This window comes from Rhodnius prolixus, unplaced genomic scaffold, assembly GCF_049639745.1.
Source record: "Rhodnius prolixus isolate KJV_2025 unplaced genomic scaffold, Rpr scaffold_1, whole genome shotgun sequence".
NCBI lineage: Eukaryota > Metazoa > Arthropoda > Insecta > Hemiptera > Reduviidae > Rhodnius > Rhodnius prolixus.
This window is the reverse complement of record NW_027411581.1, coordinates 63,154,887-63,166,988: the sequence shown is the minus strand read 5'-3', so window position 1 is coordinate 63,166,988 and position 12,102 is coordinate 63,154,887.

Genomic DNA, 12,102 nt, shown 5'->3' with positions numbered 1-12,102 from the left:
TTTATTTCTAACATATGCCAACTCATTTGATTCTAGCCAGTACGACAATGGGGAATTAAATATTATATAAAACTATAAATAGATTCTGAATAGAATGTTTCAAAACTTAAAATAATAACATAATTGGGTTAAATCCGACTGTAAGAATCGGTCTTAATGTTAGGAAGTAATCTTATCTGGGCGACTTAAAACAACAAGTTTTATAAATAGCAAAAATAGTGAGTCTATTGAGAAATTAAACTAGCTTAAGCTTAAGATACGATGGGGGGACAAACTCTGAATGGACTACGCCTTTGGCATCAAAAAAGCAAATCAGCATTGTTTGGATGTTTGACTTGACTTGACGGCATTTTTTTGGTCGGGGTGAAGATGACGTCTTCCATTGGCTCGACTGTTGCTTTGTTTCTGGGTCATAACCATAGCACCATGGCTCATCACCAGTAATGATGACCTTTGACAGAAAGTCTGGATCAGTTTCAAGCTGTTGTTTCAAAGCACGACATGTTTCAACTCGATGTTCTTTTTGATTGTCAGTCAGAACTCGAGGAACAAACTTGGCAGCAACCCTTTTCATCCCCAAATCTTCCGTTAAAATTCGCTGAACCGAGCTCCAAGATAACCCACTACTCTCTGACAGTTGATCAATTGTCGTGTCGACGGTCTGTGAACACCAGCTCTCGAATTTTTTTTCAACATTTTCGTCGATTCGGGCAGTTGATGGACGTCCAGAACGAGGTTTGTCATCAATCGATATGTCGCCATTTTTAAACCGAGTAAACCACTCGTATACTTGAGTTTTTCCCATAGCGTCATCTTTGTAGGCTGTTTTCAACATTAAAACACTTTCAGCAGCATTTTTGCCGAGTAGAAAACAAAATTTCAGAGCTGCACGTTGTTCACTTAAACTTGCCATCATAAAAAACGAAAAAAGAACAAAACAGCGCTGGTAAAAACAATCACTGCAGATGAAAAGAACAAGCCAGGCAGACAACACAGGCAGGACTGAACTGGCAAGGAATTGCGCTATACACGTCTAGCGGCAGAAATGCGTACTACATAAGCTCCATGCGCGGCAACGCAATTCCGGTTTTTTTTTGGGTACCCCCTCGAACGTACGTATTTAGCTTAACTACACCTTGAGTAGTTTAACCCGAAAAAAACAGTAGCATTGTAGTTTTCATGTAGCCACAAGATCAGTTTGAAAACAGGGAAATGTAACAACAGGAGAGAGGGGAGCACCTTTGAACATATTTCTCGCCAAATATTTAAAACATTTATGATTGGTAATTTTCTCCATATGTTGTGGTAGACCTGTTGTATAATTGACAGAGTTTCCCTTCGTTTTCATTGTTTTGGTAAAGTCCAGAATTGAGGAATGTTACATTTTTTGTAAGGTGGAAGTAAAATTTTTTGTTGCAGATTTTGGAAGTGTATTGTGATAAGATTGTAGTGGACAAGGTGTAAAGTATTGGTAGTCCATATTAACATTTGGAATTCTTATTTTTAAATCTAGTATTTACAAAAATCTATTCGCTCACACAAATTGTTGGATATTATATTTTCTTTTATGGAAGGGGAGGGGGCACCACATTTCTACATCACCAGTTAAAATGTGCCGCCCTAACCGACCTGCAAGTTTGTGACTTTCTTTGTTTAATCGCCGAGAAGGGGAAAGTGGTCCGAACCTACTACATTAAGAAGCGCAACAAACCCGAATATTTTGTTCAAACTTCCTAAACCCATCAACACTTCGGGTACAACATCCCGAACTGAGTCATTCTTGATTTTTTGGACTAGATTTCACAGTGGTTTAAAAGAGAAAGTAATGTAGTAGTCGAGAGAGAAATACGAGTAACTGATAGAAGGTAGATTCAGAGTAAAGTAATACCATTTCTTTCTATTTTATATTGTGTTCAAAGCTACCCCACCAGTGGGGCAGATATTAACATTGGACACAAAAATTTTTAAATTAAAAAAAAATATAGATATGTATGTAAAGTACCGACTGTTTATTGATATAGATCTGTTAAGAAGACTTGAAAGTTGTAGAAAACAAAATAAAAAGGTTCAATAATACGATTCTGTGCGCACTCTGTAACAGAAAATGTGAAACCTGTTCAAATGTGCCCCCTCTCCACTACTTTGCTCGCTTCTTTAAAATGTATAATTCCAGTGTAACAGGGATGCTGTATAACCACTCTTCTCCAAGAAGGGCTCTTAATGTATCAACTGCTCCACAATAATGAGGTACTTCCTGTAGCAAAAGTTTCGGTCCCTAAGTTATAGCCACTTCCTCTGATGGGAACCAATAGAAATGTTACACTTACATCTTTCTGCAATCACTCGTTATTTCAGATATTTTCAAAAAACATACTGAGGCCCATATTTTTCTGCATTTCCGGAGAATACGTAATTTCACCAAAAGATAATTGCTGATAAATGAATGATAAAATGCAAAATAATATTACGTACAAAAAAAAAAAAAATTGTAATCTTGCAAGGGGCCCTATCATCCCTTATCTTCCTGCAGAAGAAAATTAGGTATACGATAGACTCGTGCTCCGATTATTGTATTGAGAATATCGCAGACCGGAAGTTCGAATCATTAACAATGGAGAGCAGTACCAGAAGAAGGAAATTGAAGAGATCATTACCCTCTCGTTGGAACTGGAATGGACCAAAAAAAGAAATCCGTGCCCCTCTCTATGTATTGTGTCCATTATCATGCAAATCCTACTTCCGCTATATACTTGCATAATCAGCTGTTCCTAGTTTTATGTAATTTAATTTTTTTCTTTCTTCTTATTCTTTTCATTAGTTAATTCTTTTTCTTTTATTTAGTTCATTCTAATTAAAAAAACAAATTTAATTAAGTTAATTTGAAGTTAATGCAAAGTTTTCGTACTTAAGATGTGAGCTTTATTATATTACTTTTTGAAAACTTTTTGTACGTAAATATGTACGAATATTTTAGTTAGATTTTCTAAAATTCTTAATTTTTTTTCTTTGAATTTCTTTTGAACTTTACATTTGTACTTCAAATTAGTAAATTAAAACTGTCCGGTAGGACAGTTGTACGAGGGTCGTTTGAAAAGTCCGTGCAAAGTCAGAGAGATAGCACCACTGGCGCGTATCGAGGTTATGTTTAGTTAGTAGCATCTCTTGGAAGAACACACACCAAGTTTCAGCCAGATCGGTCTATTTCTTTGTGTTTGGCATTCGTTTGAATCGAGGAAGTCGAGTGATTTTCAAAAAATGGACGAAAAAGAATTTCGTGTGTTAATTAAACACTACTTTATGAAAGGCAAAACGCCTCAGGAGACTAAAGAGAAGCTTGATAAACATTATGGTGACTCTGCACCTTCGATTAGAACAGTTTATAAGTGGTTTCAAAATTTTCAGAGTGGCCATATGGGCACAAGTGACGCTGAACGTTCTGGACGCCCTGTTGAGGTTACTACTCCAGAAATCATTGATAAAATCCATGATATGGTGATGGATGACAGAAGAGTGAAGGTGCGTGAGATTGCTAGTTCTGTGCGCATCTCGAATGAACGGGTACATAATATTTTGCATCAACATTTGGACCATGACAAAGCTATCCGCAAGATGGGTGCCGCGATTGCTCACGCTTGACCAAAAACGAAGTCGTGTGAAGTGTTGCAAGGACGGTTTGCAGCTGTTCCAGAAGAATCCGCAGGACTTTAAGCGTCGTTTCGTCACTGTGGATGAAACATGGATACATCACTACACTCCTGAGACCAAAGAACAATCTAAACAATGGGTTACCAAGGGGGAATCTGCGCCAAAAAAGGCGAAAACCGTTCCTTCGGCCGGAAAGATTATGGCGACTGTCTTTTGGGATTCGCAAGGAATAATCCTCATCGACTATCTGGAAAAGGGTAAAACTATTACAGGTGCATATTATTCATCGTTATTGGACCGTTTGAAAACCGAGCTGCAAGAAAAACGCCCACGATTGGCCCACAGAAAAGTCCTTTTCCATCACGACAACGCACCAGCTCACACCTCAGCAATTGTGGTCGCAAAATTAATGGAAATAGGGTTCCAACTCGTTTCACATCCCCCCTATTCTCCAGACTTGGCTCCCTCGGACTACTATTTGTTCCCCAATATGAAGAAATGGCTGGCGGGAAAAAGATTTTATTCAAACGAGGAGGTGATTGCAGAAACGAATGGCCATTTTTCAGACTTGGACAAATCCTATTATTCGGAAGGGATCAACAAACTAGAGCAGCGTTGGACGAAGTGTATAAGCCTAAAAGGAGACTATGTTGAAAAATAAAAAAGGTTTACCCCAAAAAATTAAGTAGTTTTTATTTTTGCACGGACTTTTCAAACGACCCTCGTATAAGGGTTGATCGTCAAAAACTGCACGAAAAAGCTGTAACGTTGAAAAACACCCAACTTTGACAATTTTTTTTCTCTTTTTCTATAAAAGATAAAATTCCCAAATTTTCTTTAAAATATTGGGAAAATCCTCCTTTATAACTGTAATTTTTTTGCAACAACATAGATATAATAGTGTTGCATTACTGGAGTAATAGCCTTTGTAAAAACTATAATGGAAACTGTCCAAAATAGCTGTTTGCAATTGGGTTAGTTAAAAGATAGTTTCAGTCGAATTTTTGGTACTGTTAACTATGAACTATTAACTAATAAATGGGTTGTTACGACAATAAGCAGGTTGGGAGGAGCGAACCACGCGGTGTGTGGATCGTATCTACACAGGATCAACAAAAGGGCGATGAGGAGGAGGAGGATTTCAAGGCAATATAATAAGGATATGTCCCCGTTATGTAGTAGAAAGAAAACACAAATGTTTGACGACTTATACAGGCATTTAGATGCACCATTTCGCTACGAAGACATAATATTCTCCACCAACATCTTAAATTTGTAGCAGAGCTAGCTGAGGAAATATGAGTGTATTTAAAAGTAGATAGCCGAATTAGAATGAATGGAAGAAAATGATTAGAGAAGGATTACGGTGATTTTAATTTCGGTTAAGCTATAAGAATGGCAGGAATATAGAGTGTACTGATCCATCCATTAGTTGTAAGTTTGTATGTAAATAGTTGTACATATAGTAGAGGGATGAATGTGTGTGAAGCGAATGTATTTATAAGTAAGAATGGAGAAGAACTATTAACTAACTAACTAACTAACTTGGGAATTTGCTACAACCACCAAAATCTGCATCATGATGACTCTACTCCTATCGTAAAACTATCATCAATTGGAGGAGGTCTCTTAAGCCAATGACTGAAGTTTTCCTTTGGTGTGAGAGGGAGTTTAACTGCAGGATAAGAGGATTTGTGTGCACCGCAAATCCTATGAAGTTCCTGAGGGTCCTCTATATATATGTGCCCTTCACTAATTCACAAATCGATTAACTTCACCTTTTTTGCGATATCTTAAATTTAAGGGTCAAAGCACACTTGGGTTCATAGTTTTTTTTGGTATTTATAATAAATTTTCCGAATTAATAAAGATTAATACCATTAAACGACAAAAACATTGTTTTGATCGCTGAATAATAAATAATTTATTTCAGAAGCCATTTTGATTAACTCAGTGCTCTAATGTTAATCTTTGCAATAATTCAACTCAACTTCAGTAGCAGGCGCTAAAATGATAACGGCTTTATATTATTTGAATTTATATTTTAAACTGTATAATATATAGTTATTTTTGTTGTAAAATTATATAGCTTATTTTGTTTTTTCAGTATATTTCATTCTAAATTTTGCTTATTTAACTGTTCATTTAATTATTTTAATTGCTTTTCTGTTTTTTCTTATTATTTTACATTCTTTAGAATTTTGTTAAAATTGAATTGTACAAATCGAACTCCAAAAGGAGAGCTTTTTCTCTGTAAAGGTGTCAATAAAGCTTTATTATTATTATAAAGAGGTATTTTTAAAACAATGTACAATTATTTCATCGTATTTCTCCATTTTTTTTTTGTTTTATGGTGTTAATCGAGTTGCGCAGTCAGCGACTTATTTAATAAGAAAGCAAAAAAAATAATAAAATAAAAAATAAACCAATAAGAAAAAGAGCTTTTTTCGGTGCTCTGCCAGCCTCCAGACAGTGTTCTCTCGTAACAGACAACGCTGTCCACAATCGGACAGTAAGCTGTAAGAAGCTCGTAGAAAGGGGATTTCCGCTTTTGAATTTGCGGAAAATAATTAGCTATTCCACTTCCCAAATTTTAATTTTTTTTTTTTTAAATATTAACAGTCAAATGTTCAGTTTAATACATAATTTACAGCTGATCTGCTAGGAATAAGATAACTCTAGCTGTCAGCTGATTAATGGATTTAATTATGATGACGAAGCCGTTATCAACTTATCGCTGTTAATACTCACCTAATTAATTTAAAATCATGAAGCAACTCGATCAGCTGTTGAGTTTGTCAGTGAAATTATCGGATGTTGACATAGTTGTTCAGATATTTTAGACATATCAATGTGGCTAAATATCATTAACTTAGACAACATCTAGTCAATGTTTTTTTTTTTAATACTTCAATTTTATTGGCTATAACTTTAGTATTTTTAGTAAGTATTGAGCCAGTAATAAAGTTTAATGGTGCTCAATAGGAGAACAGTTTTTTCCATTTCATTTGCCATCCATATCGCAAAGATAAGTTGGATTGATATGAAAATAAGAGCATAAATGATGCTGCAATATTCCACTGTCATGACAACATATTAACATGGTACTTAGCGGTGCGACATAATGGCGGAGGTTTATGTTTTCGTTTTTATTTATTTCATTAGGATACTTCTACAAGTGGTACAAGTACCATGGTCTAGACGATTCCGGTGCTCAATAGCCTGGATACTGCTTCCGGGCCCCTACTTCTCACTAACTATTTACAGCAGAATGGTAGTGATAAAAAAAATGACTTACAGCCAGTAAAAGTGTGTATGTATATGTCAACGTTGATCCCTACGGAGGAATTGCCTGTCCCAAGCAGGACGGGGACCCATGGGAGATGTTAGGGCTGTTTTGTAGGACCACCCACTCATGTAGTGTGGTCTAGTGTGACTGAGAGGGGGGGGGGGTCGACCACAGCTGGGCACAATTTCCAGGACCATCCTAGCCCCACTAGATGTGCTAGGTCTGTTAGCGGAGGTTTTAGTGCGAGCGTCCCGTTTGGGGAATGCCAGGCGACAGGGTGTGCTATACTAACGGGGAGGTCCTCCTCTTTAGATTTATATGGTTTTTAGAAGTCTATTGTCTGCTCATCCTCCTCCTTGATGTCCCTATGTCTGTCTGCGTTCCCAGTTTTATTTCCTAAAGGATTCTCTCTTCACCCTCTAACAATTTTTGACGTTCAGAAAACGAAAAAAAAAAATAAAAATCTTGACATCAACACTCAAACAACTTCTTCTTTTTATCATTTCCAAGACTCCAACTCATAAATATTTCCCAAAGTTGTGATAATCCAGCCACATTTAGTTTTCTCCAACATTGTAATTTGTAAAACAGTAATGTACTTTGAAATGCAACCTTACAGGAAGTCTAGTCCAAGCGACTTCCTGAAAACTGTCTTATAAAGACGATTTTTTTTTTTCTAGAGAATCTTTAAAAAAAAAGTCTAGGAGTAAGATTTAAGATTGAATTTTCCAGGTTTCACCTGGAACACTGACAAAGTTTACAGGAAACAGTAGGAACAGTTGTGCTGAGATCTCAAAACACAGGGGAAAAAAAAAGGCTAATCCTGTTGGAGTTCATGCCTTCTGCAAATATTCCAAAATAACATATTCTACGATCCTGGCTTTCCCTTGAGTACTCTTTGCTCCCTAAACAAGATGAATCCTTTTCCATTATCTATTTTTTCAGGTTTTATCTCTAACCTCTATATCTATCTTGTAGACAAAAGTTGGCTCTATAAATTGTATAAATTACATGGTTTTAGTGATAATGGTGAGAGAGATATAGAAGGTTGAATTTTGGAGGTTTTCAAATGCGTTAAATTTCAAAGCTCTATATCTATCTTCCTATTATTTAGAATTCAATCATTTCTCTCTCCAATTGTAGAGAAAAGTTGGCTCTATAATTGGTATAAATTGCATCGTTTTAGTGACAGAGAAATAGAAGGTTGAATTTAGGAGGTTTTCAAATACGTTAAATTTCAAACCTTTATATCTCTCTTCCTATTCTTTAGAATTCAATGATTTCTTTACCCAATTGTAGAGAACAGATGGCTCTATAGCTGGTATAAATTGTATCGTTTTAGTGATAATAGTGATAGTAGGTCGAATTTAGGAGGTTTTCAAATACGTTAAATTTCATACCTCTATATCTCTCTTCCTATTCATTAGAATTCAATGATTTTTTTACCCAATTGTAGAGAATATTTGGCTCTATCACTGGTATTAATTGCTTCGTATTAGTGATGATAGAGACAGAGAAATAGAAGGTTGAATTTAGGAGGTTTTCAAATACGTTAAATTCCAAACCTCTGTATCTCTCCACTTCCTATTCTTTAGAATTCAATCATTTCTTTACCCAATTGTAGAGAAAAGTTGGTTCTATAATTGTTATAAATTGCATCGTTTTAGTGATAATTGTGACAGAGAAATAGAAGGTTGAATTTTTGAGGTTTTCAAATACGTTAAATTTCATACCTCTTTATCTCTCTTCCTATTCATTAGAATTCAATCATTTCTTTACCCAATTGTAGAGAATAGTTGGCTCTATAACTGGTATTAATTGCATCGTTTTAGTGATAATAGAGACAGAGAAATAGTAGGTTGAATTTAGGAGGTTTTCAAATACGTTAAATTTCAAACCTCTATATCTCTCTTTCTATTACTCTGAATTCAACGAATTCTTTACCCAATTGTAGAGAAAAGTTAGCTCTATAACTGGATGGATGCGCAATGTTCTAGTGAACTTTGTTTAGAAATCAATTTCTTTATTATTTTACCCAGTTTCGAGTACCATTGTTGCCGTTTAGCAAGATCTTCATTGGTAATAGCAACTTTTGATCAATGTAATCGGACTGGTTTAGATTGATTTCTTTGATTTTTTTGTCGTCCCAAACATGTTTTTTTAGTGTTCTTGGCTGGTTTCGGCATTTCTTCCTTCATGAGAGATTACTTACGTTACCATCTCGAAATTAAACTTGATAAGAGCTATTAAATTATCCAGCACAGAGGAAGTACCTAATCGCATTCCCAGCTAAATCAATTCTTCATTGTCAGTCACAACGTACGTGATCTTCACACATACGCTGAAATGGTACCAATGGTAGCTCAGAAGGAGAAATGTTAAAGAAAGTGATCTTCAAAGACTACTTGCACTTCTTCAGGTACTTCATTGGATGTGCTTAGAAGCGTGGTATGATACGATGCTGTATTGATGGCATTAATAACGTTATGAAGGGTGGTAATACAGAAAATATAAAGCCACTAGCCGAATACGAGTATGAAGAAGATATTGGGCCGGGCAACTTCCAGTTCACAGTATCCATCATCCCAGCTCCTAGAGTGGAGGGAGGCGGTCTGTCAGTCAATGCACCTCCTCGCTAATTCTCTACTCTAGCATTAAGCTGGTTCTACATCCAACATCTCCAGTCGACTACTTCCTAAAATGTTATTATACTCAGCATAGTTAGTTCGCCTCTTTTCACTAGCTGTCGAGTGGAGGCGGTATATGTGCCCCGCCTCCAATGCCTTAATGACTATAGCCTAATTTATCTAACACCCACTCCAATCTTAGTTTGTCTTGCTTAACATCATTCTGTTTGCCTATTATATAAGACTATTATGTACTAGTAGAATGCTCTATTGTCCTATTTTCTAGCATTGTTCTGAATTTATATGTCCCTTACTTTGGAGCAGTGAATAGACAATGGAATTAGGTTTTTTTTTTGTTTTTTTGTTCTTTAACCTAAAAAGATGAACAAAAAAACATTTAGAGAGAAAACCGTGTAATGTTTTAAAAATCAAAAGGAAATAAATCAGTCTAACCAACTTGAGCACTGTAATTTTAAAAATGTACATCGACAAAAAACGTGGAATCCGCACACTAAACTGAAAAGACTTGAACTCAACCGACGAAACAAATTACTGTTACGACTAATTGGCAGACAATCCAAACATAAAAGACTAACTGACTGAGCGGAAGTGTTCGCCAAAACCCTCTCTCAGAGAACTGCCTTAAATCTCTTACGTGAAGGGATTACTTCCGGTAAAACTTTTAAACTTCTTTTTAAAGTAAAAAAAAAAAAGACATTTTTGCGGGGAAAACGAAAAAAAATCATTATTTGGAAAAAATTATATTACCACCAGGTGGAAAACAATGAAAATTCTCTAACACTATAAATTATCTGGATAGGAGAAATGAATCATTTTAATGTTACGAGGGTCGTTTGAAAAGTCCGTGCAAAGTCAGAGAGATAGCACTACTGGCGCGTATCGAGGTTATGTTTAGTTAGTAGCATCTCTTGGAAGAACACACACCAAGTTTCAGCCAGATCGGTCTATTTCTTTGTGTTTGGCATTCGTTTGAATCGAGGAAGTCGAGTGATTTTCTCACGCTTGACCAAAAACGAAATCGTGTGAAGTGTTGCAGCTGTTCCAGAAGAATCCGCAGGACTTTAAGCGTCGTTTCGTCACTGTGGATGAAACATGGATACATCACTACACTCCTGAGACCAAAGAACAATCTAAACAATGGGTTACCAAGGGGGAATCTGCGCCAAAAAAGGCGAAGATTATGGTGACTGTCCTTCGGCCGGAAAGATTATGGCGACTGTCTTTTGGGATTTGCAAGGAATAATCCTCATCGACTATCTGGAAAAGGGTAAAACTATTACAGGTGCATATTATTCATCGTTATTGGACAGTTTGAAAAACCGAGCTGCAAGAAAAACGCCCACGATTGGCCCCAAAAAAAAGTCCTTTTCCATCACGACAACGCACCAGCTCACACCTCAGCAGTTGTGGTCGCAAAATTAATGGAAATAGTGTTCCAACTCGTTTCACATCCCCCCCCCCTATTCTCCAGACTTGGCTCCCTCGGACTACTATTTGTTCCCCAATATGAAGAAATGGCTGGCGGGTAAAAGATTTTATTCAAACGACGAGGTGATTGCAGAAACGAATGGCTATTTTTTCAGACTTGGACAAATCCTATTATTCGGAAAGGATCAACAAACTAGAGCAGCGTTGGACGAAGTTTATAAGCCTAAAAGGAGACTATGTTGGAAAATAAAAAAAGGTTTACCCCCCAAAAAATTAAGTAGTTTTTATTTTTGCACGGACTTTTCAAACGACCCTCGTATTGTAGGTAACAGAGCGACAAACATCGTAGTGAACTGTTAAATTAACAATCATCATTTTTACCTTAAATATTAGCTGTAAATTTTTGTGATCATCCCATTACTGCTTTTAGGCTATTGTTTTAAAAATACTATGATAAGGGGGGGTCTTATTCAGCGTACATTTTGATCATCAATATTTAGAGGAAAATGTAATATGATTACTATGGAATGATGACATCATCGTTAAATTGGATTAAATTAATATGCTGTGGCCATGATTATGTAGCAAATTACCTGTCTGCATGCATATTTGCCCCTGACTGGGGCGAGAACAAAACCAAGCGATGGGATTTGATAGGTTCAAATTGAAATAGGAAAAGTTTAAAGTAAATAACTTATTTACCACATATATAAACATTTATTTTTCCAAACAAAACAAAAACTTTTCCACATTTTCTTTTCAACACTTATATACTCGTGTATATATATATAATTTACTTACAATGTTAAAAACTAGGATTCTCGCATAAAGATGTTTTTTCATTTTTTTTTTTAAACTTTTATATGAGAAAACTTAACCGCTTATAAGATACTATATACAGCATCACTGGGGTATTATCCAAAGTCGAGTTGGCATAGTATTTTCCCAAATAAATATGGGAAATTGGCCCAATACTCGATAAAAAAACTTAAAACCAAAAATAATTCCAAAAGTATTTACATTTTATATACAAAAAAAAAAATTTTTCTTTGATATGTGTCTTTCAAAATAAATATTTATTATTCAAACATA